The following is a 15,575-nucleotide window of genomic DNA, read 5'->3' on the forward strand; positions in this document are numbered from 1 at the left end:
ACCCCACCCCCCGCCTTAATTGGTTCTCCTCCCTTCCAACGGTGTTGAGGCGGGTGGGAATAGCAGGGGGTGAAGGTGCTGTGTTTAAAGAGGTGGAGTTATGCAGATCTAAAACGCGTGGATTGCAGCAGCAGCAAGCCGAAAAGTGCAGGCATGTAAGGGATCTAGAGGTTGACAACATGTCTTCTTAACGGGAGTCCAGGAGCTCATCTCCACAAATGGACTTTTCAGGATCCTTGGGTGGCTCCGTAGTTTGAAACAAATTCTGGTTATCGCTTCTCGGCCTTTTGGCTAAGATCAAGTGTAGTATCTGTTCTTATCAGTTTAATATCTGATACGTCCCCTATCTGGGGACCATATATTAAATGGATTTTTAGAACAGGGAGATGGAAAAAGAGCTTGCTCTGTCCACTCCACGCATTGACCTGGTATTGCAGTATCTCCAGGACCGGTGCACCCCTTCTTTAATGCAGTTTCTAAAATCAGAAAGAATTGAATTCAATGTTTTTTGTTCATTTTGCTTGTTTGTCGGATTTTGGGATGGACTCTTTGGCTTTGCTTTTCTTCTCCTCATTGGATTTTTCATGTTCAAAGTTGCAGAAGCCAGATTACAAGCTCATTTTGGTTCAACTTCAGCAACTGTGCATTGCATTGCCATGTAATGTGATGCAATGCTATCTTTCTAGCTCTCCCTTTTTACTTCCTTTTGGATAAACAGACATATTAGGCAAGCATTTTGGAGCTTTCACCTAAATAACTACAGGTGGTGAGATAAGCTGCACAATATAATTGACCTTTCAGTATATTGTTGCACACACACCATCTATTTAGCAAATGCCCTTGTTATCAACAGCAGCCTTTTAAACTCACCTGAGCTAACAGGAATGTGCGCTGGTTACTCTGCTGCGCTTAAAATTTCTTTTTTGGTTTGCTACAATGCCTTTTCTGAAACGTTGTCTCCTTCTGCTGGAACACTGACTACTTTCATTTAATGCCTGCAGACTATAAAAGAGAACCCAACCCAAAAAGTTTGGTTGATTAGTCTGTGGCATTCTGTTAAACTGTTGCTTATGGCGGTCTCTGTGAGCTTCTCAGCGACATTCAGCCAGCCAGGTATCCTGCCTGCAGTAGATGGAATGTGGCAATGGAACGCTGGCTGCGCGTGTCATAATAGGCTCTGAGCCTTTATATACCTGTGCACAGCAGCAGCCACCTTCATTCTGCTGCTGGACAGCCAGCAGCAGCAGCAGCAGGAGAGGTATGTAATCAGGAGCCCTCCTGCTAAGGGTAGACAGCTGCTCGTTCCACCCCACCCCCCGCCTTAATTGGTTCTCCTCCCTTCCAACGGTGTTGAGGCGGGTGGGAACAGCAGGGGGTGAAGGTGCTGTGTTTAAAGAGGTGGAGTTATGCAGATCTAAAACGCGTGGATTGCAGCAGCAGCAAGCCGAAAAGTGCAGGCATGTAAGGGATCTAGAGGTTGACAACATGTCTTCTTAACGGGAGTCCAGGAGCTCATCTCCACAAATGGACTTTTCAGGATCCTTGGGTGGCTCCGTAGTTTGAAACCAATTCTGGTTATCGCTTCTCGGCCTTTTGGCTGAGACCAAGTGCTTCACAGCAGGAGGTTTCAGTTGAAGGGCACTCAGGTACCCCTCTCCTTGGCCTGGCAGGATCGTCCACTTCGGTGGGCTTCACCTGCCTGCTGCTATTAGGGAGAGGGATTAGTCCTAGGGTAACGGGCAGCGATCCCCCAGCCTTCAGGTGCTTTATCTCAAAGCTCTGAAGGCGCAGATTGCAGGCGGTTGCAATTTGCATTTTGTTGCGCCATACCATGGAGGTTGACCCCAACCTCGTGCCTCTATATGCGAGGCTTAAGAACACCATAAGGGTCCGATTTACGGCTGGTGGTTCCGATATACGGAATCTGGGATATGTAGTCCAGGACGTGCTTGAGAAACTGCTCCACGTCAGAACCAACGAAATCCTTTCTATCCAGGATTATCCTCGACGTGGAGATTATGATGTAACCTTTACTGGCGAAGGTATTTTCAAAGATGTTTTGTCCAGAGTTAAGTCGGTAGAAAATAGCCCTGGTCTAAAAGGGATTCAGATCATCGAGCACGTCCTGGATGAGGTAAAGATGGTGGTTGTGAAAATCTTCTCACCCTTCATAACAGCACCAGAGGTTATTTCCTTTTTGTCAGTTTATTTTAAAAGTGTGAAATTGATTGGGAAAGTGTTGAATGAGTTTAACATCTGGACCTCAAAATGGAAGTTTTTAGTAAAATGTGAAAGAGACCCTAAATTCCCTGGAGGTGTGAGACTTCCTCCAGCTCGATTTAAAATAGGGCAAACTAATGGGGATTTTTTTTTCTCAGGAATGCCACTTTTCTGTAGGTATTGTGGTCTCTATGGGCACTCTAAGGATAGTTGTGGTGCCACTTGTAGAAATTGTGCCAGTACTGAACATGACACAAAGGAGTGCCCAAATGAAAAAAAATGCTCTTTTTGTCGGACACCTGGTCATTTCTATTTTTCTTGCCCTCACAGGTTCAGAGAGGATGAACAAAAACAAAAGGAGAAGTCCAAGACATCCGGGAATGGACGGGCCAATCAGACCACCCCTCAGGAGGAGGAGCAACAACCTGGAGCCTCGGGAGGTGATAAGGGCGCTTCAACTAGTAACAATCCCTCCGAGTCAATGACAGGTAACTCACAGGAGCCCAGGAGCTGGCTGAAAGACCATAAGGAGGCTAAAAGGAAGGCTGAGAAAGATCATAAAGGGGCGGTCGGTAAGGCCAAAAAAGAGCGCCAAAAGGCTGACACCGAGCCCAAAATTCCCACTGGGTCTCACGAGAGCGAGGGCGGTACGTGGCATTTGGTGAGGTCTCATAATAAGAAAAAGAATGGTTCCGTGGAGGTGGCTAATAGGGAGGAGATGGATACATCCCCTCACGGGGGTGTAGACTCTGGAATCCCGAGGTCCCGGGGCTCTGCTGCTCCAGGTGGGGCCCCGAACCTGGCTGCCTCCGGGGACTCTGAGGCTCCGCCATGTGCGCAGCCTGCCCCTGTGTTACGACCCTCTGCGGGTCAGCAGGGGAGTGCGGAGCCTCTCGGAGACCCACCTGACGAGGACCTAAATGGTCAGCCTATGGAGACCCAGTGTAACCTTTCTCTCAATATCCTTCCGAGCTACACCCCAGTAGCGTCGGGTCTTAATTTAAGTGAATGTTCCTTCTCCGATGATGAAGACTCTTTGATAACGGTGGATTCAGAAGAGGGCGTTGGTGAAAGTCCAAGTGGTCTGATCCGTCCATCGGATAGGTAAAGTCCAGTTTTTGTTTCTTCCTAACCATTTGTTATGATGGCTGACATTAGTGGTGTTTCCCTCAATGTGAGAGGCATAGGATCCAAGACCAGAAGAGCTACTGTTTTACATTTTTTAACCTGTTTTACAGCTTCTGTTTTCTTTTTACAAGAATGTCATATCCCTCATAAGATTTCTTACAAAAAATATAAGGAAGAGTGGAAACATGGTCCATCGGTCTGGTCTGGATCAAATGCAACCGGATCAGCCGGGGTAGCTATACTTTTTAAGGGAAATGTGTCTATTGATTTTATCCAAGATATTTTACCGGGTCGTATTCTTTTAGTTAAGGCTTTTATTGATGGGACAAGATGGCAGTTTTTAAATTTTTATGGGTCACCTGATAAAAATGAAAGGGCTGATATGCTGGAAATTTTACCTTTATTTATTAACATTTCTGAACCTTTTATCCTGGCAGGTGATTTTAATTGTATTTTAAAAGGCGAAAGCCGACGCTCCGGTTCCGTGAGTAGAAATTATGACAAAACGTCTGGAATGTTAAGCAATATTATAAATGATTGTAAATTAACTGATGTGTATAAAGAATGTAACAAGGATAGCCCTATAGACGCTGGTTTCACCTGGAGCAATTCTACATGTAGCTCCAGGATAGATTTTGTTTTAGGTTCAGAAAAAATACTGCCAGTGAAATGTGAAGTTTTAACTAATATTCTCTCAGATCACAAGGTTTTATCTTTTAGAGTGAGGATTAATGGAAAGAAGAAATGTGGTAAGAAATCTTGGAAATTGAATGTGTCCCTTTTAAAAGATCCACAAATTTTATCGGATTTTATTGAGTTTTATGTAAACTGTAGAAAAAGGAAAAACCCCAATATTTCTTTTAGCTCCTGGTGGGATAGAATGAAAATAAACATTAAAGATTTCTTTATAAAGAAAAGCATACAAAAAGCTAAAGAAAAGTTTGAGATCTATAATTTTCTTAATATCAGGTTACAGACATTGTACAAATTCAAAGACAATGGTCTGGATGTAGGTAATGATATATTGAGTCTTAAAGGAGAAATTTCAAAGTGGTTGGAACAAAAAGGAAAAGAACTGATTTTTCGTTCAAAGGTAAAACACGTAGAAGAGGATGAGACTTGTTCCAGGTATTTTTTTAAGAAAAACAAACAGGCGAAAACAATAATTGATAACATAGATGGAGATAATAATATCAACGTTATATTGGATAAGGTAAATGTCTATTTTAATGATCTTTTTAATGTAAAAACTGTAGACCATGATTTAATACACACTTTCCTGGGGGAGATCAAGTCCACCCTAGATGCTGATGCCCAAAGTTTTTTATCCCAACCTCTAGTTGAGGAAGAGATTTTAGAAACCATGAAGAGTTTTAAAAATGGTAAAGTGCCCGGCCCTGATGGTATCCCCATAGAGTTTTATATAAGTTTTTATGATATTTTAAAAGATGATTTGTTTAATTTGTTTTCCGAAGTTTTTAATAATAAGGTTTTACTCAACTCATGGAAGAAAGGTGAGGTATCACTACTATACAAAAAAGGTGACAAAACGGATCTTAAAAACTGGAGGCCGATAACTCTTTTAAATAGTGATTACAAAATTATGGCTAAGATCTGTGCAAATCGGTTGAAAAAGGTGATACATAAAGTAATTCATGCAAATCAGGTATGCGGGGTACCTGGGCGTAGTATCTGGGACAATTTAAACCTGGTGAAAGATTGTATTGAAGATGTAAAAACCAGAAAGACAAAGATGTCAATCCTAGCGGTGGATTTTGAGAAAGCTTTTGACCGCGTGTCTCATTTTTATCTTTTTAAAGTTTTAGAAAAAATGGGCATTCCGGGTGGGTTTTTATTGTCTCTTAAAGCTTTTTATAATGATTGTACGAGTAAGATTTTAGTTAATGGTTTTAAAACAAAAGAGGTAGTTTTAAAATCAGGGGTGAAGCAGGGTTGCCCTTTGTCCCCCCTGCTTTTTATATGTGCTATAGAACCCCTTTTATGTACAATACGCCAGGATAAGCAAATATGTGGAGTACCCTTACCCGGAGGGAACGGTCTACAAGTTAAAGTTGTAAGCTATATGGATGATGTAGCCGTGTTTGGATGTGATGTACCTTCAATACAAAAAACGATAAGCCAAATTCAGTCTTTTTGTACAGTTTCCGGTTTTAAAATTAATCTTACTAAATGTAATATTTTAAATGTCGGGGGGATGAGTTTACATGATGTACCAATTGCAGTTACAGATTCCATTACTATTTTAGGTGTTTCTTTTAATGAATCTAATAATGGTTTTAATAGCTGGGATGCGGCAGCACAGAAAATTAATCAGAAAATCTGCATGTGGAATATGAGAAAGCTGTCAATGGAAGGTAAAGTTCTGATTGTAAAAATGGTGATATTACCTATCCTGTTATATCTTAGTTTGGTGTTCCCCCCTCCTACAAATTTGTTGAAACGAATTACAAAAGTATGTTTTACCTTTTTTTGGGGCTCAAAAATGGAGAAACTCAAAAGAGAAATTGTGACAAAGCCAAAGGTTAAAGGTGGGAAAGATTTCCCTGTTTTAGATAAGTTTCTTTTAATACATTTTTTCTGTTTCTGTTTTAAAACCCTTTTTAAAGATAATTACCTTTCCTATTTTATGCGTTTTAACACTGGTTTTCTCATGAGAAGGTTTGGTTGGTTTGAAACAGTTTTATCCTCTCCTTATGCTTTTAACCTACCTGCACATTATGAGATTTTAAAGAAAATTATTCTTGATTTTAATTTGAATAAGAAACAGACAGGGGATCTATGTAACAGCAAGACACTACTCAAACAAATTAGTACTGATGTGACGTTGTGTGATATTGAACGTTATGATGATGACAAAACTGTACACATATGGAAAACGATTAACGCCCCTTATCTTTTTAATGTACAGAAAGACATGTCTTGGAGCTGCGCACACCACTGTCTTCCTTGCCGGGCATTCCAGTACAGAAGAGGTTTTGTGAGGTCTGCCATCTGCCCAAGAGAAGGTTGTCAAGAAGAAGAGACAGTGAAGCATCTTTTATGGACTTGTGCTTTTGCTAAAGAGTTCTGGAGAAGACTAATCCCCCTGCTGGAGAAAATGGTGAACCTCAAGGACTTTAATTTTGCATCAGTGTTATATGGTCTTCTGGAATGCCCAACAATGGACCAAAAAATAATGGCGTGGAAGATAGTGAATTGTGCCAAGATAGCGCTCTGGAATGCTAGAAATATTGCTGTTTTTAAACATGAAATGTTACCAGTAGATGTTGTTTTAGCCTTTTGTAAAAGTGAAATGTACATATACTATTTATTGGACAGGAAAAAGAATGTAACGTTGGCAGGCAAATGGCTTTTTAACCTATGGAATATTTGAAGTCTTGTAAAATTTGCTGTGATGGAATTTTTATTTTTCTTTGAAGTCCCGAAAGTGTAATGTGGATGTAATGGTTTTATTTCTGTAATTTGTTAAATTTTAAATAAACGGTTTTTATCCCCATGTGGGGGATAGCCAAATTAAAAAAAAAATCTGTTCTTATCAGTTTAATATCTGATACGTCCCCTATCTGGGGACCATATATTAAATGGATTTTTAGAACAGGGAGATGGAAAAAGAGCTTGCTCTGTCCACTCCATGCATTGACCAGGTATTGCAGTATCTCCAGGACCGGTGCACCCCTTCTTTAATGCAGTTTCTAAAATCAGAAAGAATTGAATTCAACGTTTTTTGTTCATTTTGCTTGTTTGTCGGATTTTGGGATGGACTCTTTGGCTTTGCTTTTCTTCTCCTCATTGGATTTTTCATGTTCAAAGTTGCAGAAGCCAGATTACAAGCTCATTTTGGTTCAACTTCAGCAACTGTGCATTGCATTGCCATGTAATGTGATGCAATGCTATCTTTCTAGCTCTCCCTTTTTACTTCCTTTTGGATAAACAGACATATTAGGCAAGCATTTTGGAGCTTTCACCTAAATAACTACAGGTGGTGAGATAAGCTGCACAATATAATTGACCTTTCAGTATATTGTTGCACACACACCATCTATTTAGCAAATGCCCTTGTTATCAACAGCAGCCTTTTAAACTCACCTGAGCTAACAGGTATGTGCGCTGGTTACTCTGCTGCGCTTAAAATTTCTTTTTTGGTTTGCTACAATGCCTTTTCTGAAATGTTGTCTCCCTCTGCTGGAACACTGACTTCTTTCATTTAATGCCTGCAGACTATAAAAGAGAACCCAACCCAAAAGTTTGGTTGATTAGTCTGTGGCATTCTGTTAAACTGTTGCTTATGGCGGTCTCTGTGAGCTTCTCAGCGACATTCAGCCAGCCAGGTATCCTGCCTGCAGTAGATGGAATGTGGCAATGGAACGCTGGCTGCGCGTGTCATAATAGGCTCTGAGCCTTTATATACCTGTGCACAGCAGCAGCCACCTTCAGTCTGCTGCTGGACAGCCAGCAGCAGCAGCAGCAGGAGAGGTATGTAATCAGGAGCCCTCCTGCTAAGGGTAGACAGCTGCTCGTTCCACCCCACCCCCCGCCTTAATTGGTTCTCCTCCCTTCCAACGGTGTTGAGGCGGGTGGGAACAGCAGGGGGTGAAGGTGCTGTGTTTAAAGAGGTGGAGTTATGCAGATCTAAAACGCGTGGATTGCAGCAGCAGCAAGCCGAAAAGTGCAGGCATGTAAGGGATCTAGAGGTTGACAACATGTCTTCTTAATGGGAGTCCAGGAGCTCATCTCCACAAATGGACTTTTCAGGATCCTTGGGTGGCTCCGTAGTTTGAAACCAATTCTGGTTATCGCTTCTCTGCCTTTTGGCTCAGATCCAGTTGGGGGAACCCTGCTGGGTCTGGGTCGGGGGGCTTTTGGCGTGGAAGGCGACTTCCGGCGTTTTTGGAGCTGCGATCGAGTGCCGTGGGCATTGTACTAGGAATGGCTGCCATCAAGAATACTGTTCGGCTGACTGTTGCTGCTGAAATGAAGCATTCCTTACAGTTGGGGCATATTGTGCAGGATGTGCTTATGGATCTGGCATGTATCGAGTTGGATAAGATTTTCTGCATTCAAGAATTCCCATCTTCTGGTAATTATGACATTTCCTTTTACCGTGAAGAAGATTGCCTTAATTTTTTCCAATATCTAAAGGAGCACAAAGACCACCAGCATATGAGGTACATTTCTGTTACTCCTTTATTTTCGGCTGTTGAGAGGCCTCTTGTTGTACATATGTTTAATCCCTTCATTGACACTACTTTAATCAAGGCTTTTTTGTCAAGATATTGTTCCTCTGTGAAGGGAGGCATAGCCCAAAGGAATATTTTTGGCGTTTACAATGGGAATTTGAAGTTTTGGGTCCGCTTTAAACCTGACTCTGAAGGTGTTGGAGGGACCATGCATCCTCCAGCGAATTTTTCAATTGGGGTAATAGGGGGTTTCTCCACTACCCTGGGCAACCTACCTTCTGCCGTAGTTGTTTCCGTTATGAGCATTTAAAGGAGGACTGCCAGCAAGGGGTTACCTGCAGGAACTGTAAAAGAACTGGACATGATGCAGGGGCTTGCCCTTACCCCCCTGTGTGTGATCTGTGTGGGGGTGTGGATCATACATGCAGGTCCTGCCCAAGTCTGAGTGCACAGCATACCCTTGAGAGGAGGCGTTTTGATAGGAAAATGGATGCCCTTAACATACGTGCAAAGCTCCACTCTGTGGAGGATGGTGAGGGTGCTGGTGTAATACCTCCTGTAATGCCTGTGGAAGAGGTGGAGTCCCATCCTGCTCCAGCTGATGTGCCTGCTGGGGAGAGTAGTACTGGACTGGTGGTGTCTGAGGTCCTCCAGGTGCTTGGAGTGGAGGCTAATGACGCCCTTGAAGTATGCAAAGTAGCTGAGAAGCCTGAATCTGCCCAGGGGAATGCTGGGACTATTGCTGGCTTCCTGGAGAGTGAAAGTCTAGATATGGGTGCCGAGGAACTTGACTCTGATCTGATTGAAATGTCCTCATCTGATGGTGAAAGTCTGGGCAAGGAAAAGATATCTGCCATTGAGCTTGCTGCAGGCTTTCATAAAGTTTTTTCAAAAAAGGGCAGCAAAGGAGTTAAAAGGCTGAAGAAGGGGCCTTTGGAGAAGCCTTCCTTTGTGTCACGTAATGTGTTTGATGTTTTGAGTCCGGAGCCAACCATTAGTGAGGGCCCTGCTTCAGGGGTCACTGAAGACCCTATTTCTCCTGGTCAAAGTTTTCTTTCCAGTGAACAGGTGGCTGTACTGGAAGAAGTTATTCAGTTTGGCAGTAGTGGAACTTGAGTTTTTTGTCTCCATGTTCTTTTTTTGTTTAGTGTTTTTTCATGACTTTGAAGCTGAATATTGCCTCACAGAATGTGAGGGTCTTCCAGTCGGCATACAAGCGTGCATGTGTGCTGGATTTTCTAGCTTCTAAAGGTTGTGATGTGGTATGTGTGCAAGAATGTGGTTTAAATAGGGCGCCTAAGAAGAATGAATGGGATTTTGGTGAAGTGGTGTGGTCATTCTCTCCCATAAATAAGAATGACGGAGTGGGGATTTTGATTAAAAATAGGGACATTTCTATATTGCAAAGTGTAGTTGTGGAGGAGGGTAGGTGTGTGTGCTTGATTTTGTGTTTCAGGGGGTGGAAATTTAAACTAATCAACATTTATGCGCATGCTGACAAGAAGCAGAGACTTGCCCTTTTTGAGAAATTGCGGTTTTTTTTGCATGGCAGAATTCCAACTTTTGTGGTTGGTGATATTAATTGTGTCCTGGACAAAAGGGGTAGAGCTGGTTCAGTGGAATCCAAAATTGACGTGACTGGAAATCTCTGGAATCGTCTGATGTCTGATTTTTCAATGAAAGATGCTGTGGATTCTAAGCCAGGTCCCTATACATACCATGCGGAAGATGGTCGGACCGAGTCCCGTTTGGACTACTTCTTTTTTTCTTCATCTGCTGTAAAATGTGTTAATTATATTCAAGAAAGGGTGTGTTTTTCTGACCATGAGTGTTTGGTGGGGAGTTTTGAGATTGCTAATTTGTTTCATGGGCGTGGAGTATGGAAAATGAATGTTAGATTTCTGCAGGATGAAAGGATGAAAATCGAGTTTGCCAGGAAGTATGCATGTTGGGTTAGGAAAAAGAAAGGTTTTGCAAATTTGTTGGTATGGTGGGACTGGGTGAAAGTAAGGATTGGTGTGTTCTTTAGGAAAGCTGGGTATATGAGAGCTAGGAAAAGGAGATGTTTGTATAAGTGGCAAAATAGGAGGTTTTCCTATTTGCATAAATGCAAATCTTTGGGTTTGGACATTAAGTACGAGTTGGAAAGGGCCAAGAGAGAGATAAAAGAATGGTTTGGGGAGGAGGGTAGGAAAATTATTTTGAGATCTAAAATTGAGGTGAGAGAGAAGAATGAAAAGTGTACAAGTTTCTTTTTTAAGAGGATGTGTGGGGGTGGACGCGACATGAATGTTATGTTGGACAAGAATGGTTGTGAGGTGTATGGGAAGGATGTGATTGGGGTAGTGGCTGATTATTATAAGTCTTTATATAAAAGGAAGGAGTGTGAGTTGGGTGGTTTTTTGAGTGTGATTGATAACTTTGTGCCTGTGTCTGAGTTTCCTTTCTTGTTAGGTGAAATTACGGAGGATGAGGTTAAGTATGTGGTTTCCAAGTCTGCTAAAAACAAGGCTCCAGGGGGTGATGGTATCCCTTGGGAGTTTTATGCTAAGTATTGGGAGATTGTTGGGAAAGATCTGGTGGCTATTATGAAGTGTTTGTTTTCTGGATGTGGGATGACTGAGAGTATGAAGCAAGGTATAGTGGTATTGTTGTTCAAAAAGGGAGATAGGCGTGTGGTAGGTAATTGGCGTCCGATAACTCTTTTGAATGTTGACTACAAAATCTTTGCCAAACTTTTGGCTAACCGTATGAGAGAGGTAATTTCAAATGTTGTTATGGAGGATCAAGGGTGTGCAGTTCCAAAGAGGAGGATCCATGAGAATGTGATGTTGGTGAGAGATATGATCGGGGATTGTATGGTGAGGAAGAAAGGGGTGATTGTGTGTGTGCTTGACTTCGAGAAGGCCTTTGATAGGGTGGCACATACGTACTTGTTTTGTGTGTTAAGGAAGATGGGGTTTCCAGAGCATCTGGTTAAATTGTTGCATGGATTGTATGAAGGGGCTAAGAGCAAGATTCAGGTTAATGGTTTCTTTTCTGATAGTTTTGAGATTTTTTCTGGGGTTAGGCAGGGGTGTCCATTGTCGCCCATACTGTTCATTTGTGCAATAGAGCCTTTGCTGCAATCTATTAGGAAGGACAAAGTCTTTAGGGGACTTTTGATTCCGGGTAGTGGGGGTAAGTACGTTAAAGTTTTAGGCTATATGGATGACATTTGTATCTTGTGTGATTCTGCCTGTGAAGTGTCGAGAGTGAAGCTTTTAGTTAATGTGTTTTGTGTGGCTTCTGCTTTTAGAATTAATTGGGCCAAAAGTAAGATGAAAGGGTTCTGTTTGCAGGACAAGTTAAACGATGATGATATGGAATGTGTGGTTTCTAAAGGTGTTAGGATTTTGGGTATAGACTTTGATGATGATTTGAAGGGAAAAGAGAGTTGGGAAGAAATAGGGGGCAGAATAATAAAAAAAATTGAGTTTTGGAGGTTACGGGATTTGTCCTTTACAGGGAAGGTTCTGATAGTTAAAAGTATTATTTTGCCTATGATACTGTATGTTGCTTTGATTTTTCCTCCATCAGCTGTGACTTTGAGGAAATTAAATCGGATTCTCTTTTTGTTTTTGTGGGGGTGTAAGATGGAAAGGGCAAAACGAGAGAAGCTAATGAAAAAGACATATTATGGGGGTTTGGATTTTCCAAACTTAGAGGTTTTCATCGGATTAAATTATGTTGGGCTGTTTTGTGAGCTTTTTTTCAAGGATACCAAAGCTGCTTGTATGTTGAGGTATCAAGCAGGCTCTATGTTAGGGCGTTTGAAATGGTCTGTACAGGATTTGAGGAAGCCTTTTTCCTTTATTTGTCCTGAGTGGTATGCTTTTGTGGAAGTGTTTGTGAGAAAGTTTAGACTTGAGAGTTTTAGCATGGGTCACTTTATGAATGAGAAGAAAATGTTAAAAAGAATGTGTGTGGACAGTTTTGCTTGTGGTATTATTGGTTTGAAATCAGCTGAGTGTGAAGGTGTTTGGAGGAAACTATGTAAGTTTGATGTTTCAAATAAGCAGAAAGATTTGCTGTGGCTGTCTTGGCATGGTATATTACCGGTAAGAGCGGTTCAGAAGAAAAGGGGGTTAGTACCATCTGACAGATGTCCTAGAGTTGGATGTGGTGGTACAGAGGACATAGACCATGTTTTCTGGTTTTGTAAGCATGCAAGGGATGTATGGGGTAGTCTGGGCAAGCTTTGTTTGGAGTTGACGGGTGTAAGGGCTCTAACGGTTAAAATGGTCATGTTTGGTCTATGTAATTTGAATAAAGAGAAAGAGAGAGTATTTTGGTTGTTCTTGGCATGTGTGAAAGAGGTTCTGTGGAATACAAGGAATTTGTATGTTTATAGGAATGAGGTTCTTGAGGTAAGTGATTGTGTAAGGATGGTTTTGGATAAGTTGTACTTTTGCTATAAATGGGATGTTGAAAGGAGTTTGGATGCTGAAGGTAAATGGAAATTTTTGAAATGGAAGCACTGGGTGTAGTGTTTTTTGTGGATGGATTTCTGGTTATGGATTGTTTGGCTTTGGGTGTGACTACACATTTTTATCACTCTTCAAAAATAATAAAAATTGGCCATAATGATGAGTTTCTGTTGCGTCTAGATGTGTTGTGGAGCCCTTTGGGGTAAAGCTTCGGTTCTAGATGTTTATAGAACCTGAATGGTTTTAAAAAAAAAAAAAAAAAAAATCTGTTCTTATCAGTTTAATATCTGATACGTCCCCTATCTGGGGACCATATATTAAATGGATTTTTAGAACAGGGAGATGGAAAAAGAGCTTGCTCTGTCCACTCCACGCATTGACCTGGTATTGCAGTATCTCCAGGACCGGTGCACCCCTTCTTTAATGCAGTTTCTAAAATCAGAAAGAATTGAATTCAATGTTTTTTGTTCATTTTGCTTGTTTGTCGGATTTTGGGATGGACTCTTTGGCTTTGCTTTTCTTCTCCTCATTGGATTTTTCATGTTCAAAGTTGCAGAAGCCAGATTACAAGCTCATTTTGGTTCAACTTCAGCAACTGTGCATTGCATTGCCATGTAATGTGATGCAATGCTATCTTTCTAGCTCTCCCTTTTCACTTCCTTTTGGATAAACAGACATATTAGGCAAGCATTTTGGAGCTTTCACCTAAATAACTACAGGTGGTGAGATAAGCTGCACAATATAATTGACCTTTCAGTATATTGTTGCACACACACCATCTATTTAGCAAATGCCCTTGTTATCAACAGCAGCCTTTTAAACTCACCTGAGCTAACAGGTATGTGCGCTGGTTACTCTGCTGCGCTTAAAATTTCTTTTTTGGTTTGCTACAATGCCTTTTCTGAAACGTTGTCTCCCTCTGCTGGAACACTGACTTCTTTCATTTAATGCCTGCAGACTATAAAAGAGAACCCAACCCAAAAAGTTTGGTTGATTAGTCTGTGGCATTCTGTTAAACTGTTGCTTATGGCGGTCTCTGTGAGCTTCTCAGCGACATTCAGCCAGCCAGGTATCCTGCCTGCAGTAGATGGAATGTGGCAATGGAACGCTGGCTGCGCGTGTCATAATAGGCTCTGAGCCTTTATATACCTGTGCACAGCAGCAGCCACCTTCAGTCTGCTGCTGGACAGCCAGCAGCAGCAGCAGCAGGAGAGGTATGTAATCAGGAGCCCTCCTGCTAAGGGTAGACAGCTGCTCGTTCCACCCCACCCCCCGCCTTAATTGGTTCTCCTCCCTTCCAACGGTGTTGAGGCGGGTGGGAACAGCAGAGGGTGAAGGTGCTGTGTTTAAAGAGGTGGAGTTATGCAGATCTAAAACGCGTGGATTGCAGCAGCAGCAAGCCGAAAAGTGCAGGCATGTAAGGGATCTAGAGGTTGACAACATGTCTTCTTAACGGGAGTCCAGGAGCTCATCTCCACAAATGGACTTTTCAGGATCCTTGGGTGGCTCCGTAGTTTGAAACCAATTCTGGTTATCGCTTCTCGGCCTTTTGGCTAAGATCAAGTGTAGTATCTGTTCTTATCAGTTTAATATCTGATACGTCCCCTATCTGTGGACCATATATTAAATGGATTTTTAGAACAGGGAGATGGAAAAAGAGCTTGCTCTGTCCACTCCACGCATTGACCTGGTATTGCAGTATCTCCAGGACCGGTGCACCCCTTCTTTAATGCAGTTTCTAAAATCAGAAAGAATTGAATTCAATGTTTTTTGTTCATTTTGCTTGTTTGTCGGATTTTGGGATGGACTCTTTGGCTTTGCTTTTCTTCTCCTCATTGGATTTTTCATGTTCAAAGTTGCAGAAGCCAGATTACAAGCTCATTTTGGTTCAACTTCAGCAACTGTGCATTGCATTGCCATGTAATGTGATGCAATGCTATCTTTCTAGCTCTCCCTTTTTACTTCCTTTTGGATAAACAGACATATTAGGCAAGCATTTTGGAGCTTTCACCTAAATAACTACAGGTGGTGAGATAAGCTGCACAATATAATTGACCTTTCAGTATATTGTTGCACACACACCATCTATTTAGCAAATGCCCTTGTTATCAACAGCAGCCTTTTAAACTCACCTGAGCTAACAGGTATGTGCGCTGGTTACTCTGCTGCGCTTAAAATTTCTTTTTTGGTTTGCTACAATGCCTTTTCTGAAACGTTGTCTCCCTCTGCTGGAACACTGACTTCTTTCATTTAATGCCTGCAGACTATAAAAGAGAACCCAACCCAAAAAGTTTGGTTGATTAGTCTGTGGCATTCTGTTAAACTGTTGCTTATGGCGGTCTCTGTGAGCTTCTCAGCGACATTCAGCCAGCCAGGTATCCTGCCTGCAGTAGATGGAATGTGGCAATGGAACGCTGGCTGCGCATGTCATAATAGGCTCTGAGCCTTTATATACCTGTGCACAGCAGCAGCCACCTTCAGTCTGCTGCTGGACAGCCAGCAGCAGCAGCAGGAGAGGTATGTAATCAGGAGCCCTCCTGCTAAGGGTAGACAGCTGCTC

General features: G+C 42.0%; 3 non-coding genes and 1 pseudogene across 3 annotated transcripts; all 4 read left to right on the forward strand.

The window, feature by feature from the left end:
• The first annotated feature begins 271 nt into the window (after window positions 1-271).
• On the forward strand, window positions 272-462 carry LOC141183929 (U2 spliceosomal RNA). Its single transcript, XR_012258735.1, has one exon. It is a non-coding gene; the product is annotated as a U2 spliceosomal RNA (small nuclear RNA).
• Window positions 463-6,849: 6,387 nt separating this feature from the next.
• On the forward strand, window positions 6,850-7,047 carry LOC141183362 (U2 spliceosomal RNA). Its single transcript, XR_012258338.1, has one exon. It is a non-coding gene; the product is annotated as a U2 spliceosomal RNA (small nuclear RNA).
• A 6,205-nt stretch (window positions 7,048-13,252) lies between these two features.
• LOC141183354 (U2 spliceosomal RNA) lies at window positions 13,253-13,433 on the forward strand (annotated as a pseudogene).
• A 1,115-nt stretch (window positions 13,434-14,548) lies between these two features.
• LOC141183229 (U2 spliceosomal RNA) lies at window positions 14,549-14,739 on the forward strand. The gene has a single exon (XR_012258226.1). It is a non-coding gene; the product is annotated as a U2 spliceosomal RNA (small nuclear RNA).
• Window positions 14,740-15,575: the final 836 nt, after the last annotated feature.

The sequence above is a fragment of the Phyllobates terribilis genome, unplaced genomic scaffold (genome assembly GCF_046119375.1).
Source record: "Phyllobates terribilis strain yellow unplaced genomic scaffold, ASM4611937v1 Scaffold_38__1_contigs__length_12584779, whole genome shotgun sequence".
In the NCBI taxonomy this organism is placed as follows: Eukaryota; Metazoa; Chordata; class Amphibia; order Anura; family Dendrobatidae; genus Phyllobates; species Phyllobates terribilis.